Source organism: Arachis stenosperma, chromosome 6 (assembly GCF_014773155.1).
Source record: "Arachis stenosperma cultivar V10309 chromosome 6, arast.V10309.gnm1.PFL2, whole genome shotgun sequence".
Taxonomy (NCBI): domain Eukaryota; kingdom Viridiplantae; phylum Streptophyta; class Magnoliopsida; order Fabales; family Fabaceae; genus Arachis; species Arachis stenosperma.
This window is the reverse complement of record NC_080382.1, coordinates 109662321-109667118: the sequence shown is the minus strand read 5'-3', so window position 1 is coordinate 109667118 and position 4798 is coordinate 109662321. Positions and strand designations below refer to the sequence as shown.

The 4798-nt window shown below is 35.9% G+C and overlaps 1 non-coding gene across 1 annotated transcript; it reads right to left on the bottom strand.

The window, feature by feature from the left end:
- Positions 1-2582: 2582 nt before the first annotated feature.
- Positions 2583-2686, bottom strand: LOC130938594 (small nucleolar RNA R71). Its single transcript, XR_009069753.1, has one exon. It is a non-coding gene; the product is annotated as a small nucleolar RNA R71 (small nucleolar RNA).
- Between the last annotated feature and the right edge of the window lie 2112 nt (positions 2687-4798).

Sequence of the window (4798 nt, the reverse complement as noted above, 5' to 3'; positions counted from 1 at the left end):
CATTTTCACTGAGAGGATGGGATGTAGCTATCAACAAGGGTGATGCCTGCAGACGATTAGCCGTGCAGTGACAGCGCATAGGACCATTTTTCTGAGAGGATTAAAAGTAGCCATTGATGATGGTGATGCCCTACATACAGCTTGCCATGGAAAGGAGTAAGAAGAGTTGGATGAAAGTAGTAAGAAAGTAGAGATTTGAAAGGATTCTAGCATCTCCACACGCCTATCTGAAATTCCCACTATTGATTTACATAAGTATTTCTATCCCTTTTTATTTTCTATTTATTATTAATTATTCGAAAATCCATAAACTAATTTTAATCTGCCTAACTGAGATTTACAAGGTGACCATAGCTTGCTTCATACCAACAATCTCTGTGGGATCGACCCTTACTCACGTAAGGTATTACTTGGATGACCCAGTACACTTGCTGGTTAAGTTGAACAGAGTTGTGAAAAGAAAGTGCTGAGTTAGTTTTTAGGCACATGCCAAAGAGCCATTATTGTTGATCACAATTTCGTCCACCAAGTTTTTGGCGCCGTTGCCGGGGATTGTTCGAGTATGGACAACTGACGGTTCATCTTGTTGCTCAGATTAGGTAATTTTCTTTTCAAAAATCTTTTTCAAAATTTTTCTTTTATTTTTCATTTTTCCAAACTTTATTTTCGAAAAAATTAATAAAAATCCAAAAAAAAATTAGAAAATCATAAAAATAAAAAATATTTTGTGTTTCTTGTTTGAGTCTTGAGTCAATTTTTATGTTTGGTGTCAATGGCATGCTTTAAAAATTTTTTCTTGCATTTTTCGAAAATTCCATGCATTCATAGTGTTCTTCATGATCTTCAAGATGTTCTTGACAAGTCTTCTTGTTTGATCTTGATGTTTTCTTGTTTTGTGTTGTTTGTTGTTTTTCATATGCATTTTTTGTTTGTTAGAGTCCATGCATTAAAGATTTCTAAGTTTGGTGTCTTGCATGTTTTCTTTGCATCAAAATTTTTCAAAAATATGTTCTTGATGTTCATCATGATCTTCAAAGTATTCTTGGTGTTCATCTTGACATTCATAGTGTTCTTGCATGCATCTTGTGTTTTGATCCAAAATTTTTATGTTTTGGGTCATGTTTGTGTTTTTCTCTCTCATCATTAAAAATTCAAAAAAAATAAAAAATATCTTTTCCTTATTTCCCTCCAAATTTTCGAAATTTTGGGTTGACTTGGTCAAAAATTTAAAAAAAAAATTAGTTGTTTCTTACAAGTCAAGTCAAATTTTCAATTTTAAAAATCTTATCTTTTCAAAATCTTTTTCAAAAATCATATCTTTTTCATTTTTTTTTCTATTTCTCGAAAATTTCAAAATTCTTTTTCAAAATATTTTCAAAATCTTTTTCTTATCTTTATATCAAATTTTCGAAAATTAGCTAACAATTAATGTGATTGATTCAAAAATTTGAAGTTTGTTACTTGCTTGTTAAGAAAGGTTCAATCTTTAAGTTCTAGAATCTTATCTTGTAGTTTCTTGTTAGTGAAGTAAGTAATTTCAAATTTTTAATCTTTTTATCTCTTATCTTATCTTTTTCAAAAATTTTATCTTTTTCAAAATTTGATTTTAAAATATCTTATCTAACTTCTTATCTTCTTATCTTTTTTAAAATTTGATTTTAATATCTTTTTCAACTAACTATTTGACTTTTTGTTTGTTTATTATCTTTTCCAAAACCACCTAACTACTTTTCCCTCTCTGATTTTTGAAAATATCTCACCTCTTTTTCAAAAATTCTTTTTATTCTAAATTTTAATTTTAATTATATTTTATCTCTAATTTTCGAAAATACTAATCCCTTTTTCAAAATTATTTTTGAAATTCTCCCTCCCTTTTCTTATTCTATTTAATTAATTAATTACTAATACTTCTCTTCACCTCTCTTCATCTAAAAATCCGAACTCATTCTTCTTCACTCTTCTCCCCTTTCTTCTTCTACTAACATAAAGGAATCTCTATACTGTGACATAGAGGATTCCTCTTCTTTTCTTGTTTTCTTCTCTTTCATATGAGCAGGAACAGGGAAAAAGGCACTCTTGTTGAAATTGATCCTGAACCTGAAAGGACTCTGAAAAGGAAACTAAGAGAAACTAAATTACAACAATCCAGAAACAACCTTTCAGAAATTTTCGAACGAGAGAAGGACATGGCAGCCGAAAATAATAATAATGCAAGGAGAATGCTTGGTGACTTCACAAAGCCAACATCCAAATTTGATGGAAGAAGCATCTCCATTCCTGCCATTAGAGCCAATAATTTTGAGCTTAAGTCTCAACTAGTTGCCTTAATACAACAAAACTGCAAGTTTTATGGACTTCCATCTGAAGATCCTTACCAGTTTTTAACTGAGTTCTTGCAGATCTGTGAGACTGTAAAGACGAATGGAGTTGATCCTGAAGTCTACAGACTCATGCTTTTCCCTTTTGCTGTAAGAGACAGAGCTAGAATATGGTTGGATTCACAACCTAAGGATAGCCTGGACTCCTGGGATAAGCTGGTCACAGCCTTCTTGGATAAATTCTTTCCTCCTCAAAAGCTGAGCAAGCTGAGAGTGGATGTTCAAACCTTCAAACAAAAAGATGGTGAATCCCTCTATGAAGCTTGGGAAAGATACAAGTAGCTGACCAAAAGATGTCCATCTGACATGTTTTCAGAATGGACCATATTAGATATATTCTATTATGGTCTATCTGAATTTTCGAAAATGTCATTGGACCATTCTGCAGGTGGATCTATTCACCTAAAGAAAACGCCTGAAGAGGTTCAAGAACTCATTGATATGGTTGCAAACAACCAATTCATGTACACTTCTGAGAGGAATTCCGTGAATAATGGGATACCTCAGAAAAAAGGAGTTCTTGAAATTGATGCTCTGAATGCCATATTGGCTCAGAACAAAGTGTTGACTCAACAGGTCAACATGATCTCTCAATATCTGAATGGATGGCAACATGCATCCAACAGTACTAAAGAGGCAGCTTCTGAAGAAGCTTATGATCCTGAGAACCCTGCCATGGCAGAGATTAATTACATGGGTGAACCTTATGGAAACACCTATAACTCATCATGGAGAAATCATCCAAATTTCTCATGGAAGGATCAACAAAAGCCTCAACAAGTCTTTAACAATAGTGGACGTAATAGGCTGAGCAATAGCAAGCCTTTCCCATCATCTTCTCAGCAAGAGATAGAGAATTCTGAACAAAACACTTCCAATTTAGCCAATCTAGTCTCTGATCTGTCAAAGGCCACTTTCAGTTTCATGAGTGAAACAAGATCCTCCATCAGAAATCTGGAGGCACAAGTGGGCCAGTTGAGTAAGAAAGTCATTGAAACTCCTCCCAGTATTCTCCCAAGCAATACAGAAAAGAATCCAAAAGGAGAGTGCAAGGCCATTGATATAATCAATATGGCCGAATGCACAAGGGAGGAGGAGGACGAAAATCCTAGTGAGGAAGACCTCCTGGGACGTCCCTCAAGCAAGAAGGAGTTTTCTATTAAGGATCCAAAGGAATCTGAGGCTCATATAGAAACCATAGAGATTTTATTAAATCTCCTTCTGCCATTCATGAGCTCTGAACACTATTCTTCCTCTGAAGAGGATGAAGATGTGACTGGAGAGCAAGTTGCTCAATATTTAGGAGCTATCATGAAGCTGAATGCCAAGTTGTTTGGTAATGAGACTTGGGAAAGTGAACCTCCCTTGCTCATTAGTGAACTAGATACCTGGATTCAGCAAATTCTACCTCAAAAGAAACAAGATCCTGGCAAGTTTTTGATACCTTGTACCATAGGCACCATGACCTTTGCAAAAGCTCTGTGTGATTTGGGGTCAGGGATAAATCTTATGCCACTCTCTGTAATGGAGAAGCTGGGGATCATTGAGGTACAACCTGCCTTGTTCTCATTACAACTGGCAGAAAAATCATTGAGACAAGCTTATGGAATAGTAGAGGACGTGTTAGTAAAGGTTGAAGGCCTTTACATCCCTGCTGATTTCATAATCTTAGACACTAGGAAGGAAGAGGATGAATGCATCATCTTTGGAAGACCTTTCCTAGCCACAGCAGGAGCTGTGATAGATGTCAACAGAGGTGAATTAGTCCTTCAATTGAATGGGGACTACCTTGTGTTTAAGGCACAGGGCCATCCCTCTATGACAAAAGAGAGCAAGCATGAAGAGCTTCTCTCAATTCAGAGTCAAGAAGAGCCCCCACAGTCAAACTCTAAGTTTGGTGTGGGGAGGCCACAACCAAACTCTAAGTTTGGTGTTAAGATCCCATATCCAAACTCTAAATTTGGTGTTGGGACTATACAACATTGACCTGATCACCTTTGTGGCTCCATGAGAGCCACTGTCAAGCTATTGACATTAAAGAAGCGCTTGTTGGGAGGCAACCCAATTTTATTTATTTAATTTTTATTTTATTTTATTATTATTTTGTGTTTTATTAGGTACATGATCATGTGGAGTCACGAAAAAAATATAAAAATTAAAAATAGAATGAAAAACAGCAGAAGAAAAATCACACCCTGGAGGAAGCACAGGCTGGCGTTCAACGCCAGTAAGGAGCATCTGGCTGGCGTTCAACACCAGAACAGAGCATGAAACTGGCGCTGAACGCCAGAAACAAGCAACATTCTGGCGCTGAACACCAGGAATGTGCCTAGAAGAAAAGCTAGCGCTGAACGCCAGTAACAAGCATGAAACTGGCGTTCAACGCCAGAAACATGCTTTACATGGGCGTTGAACGCTCA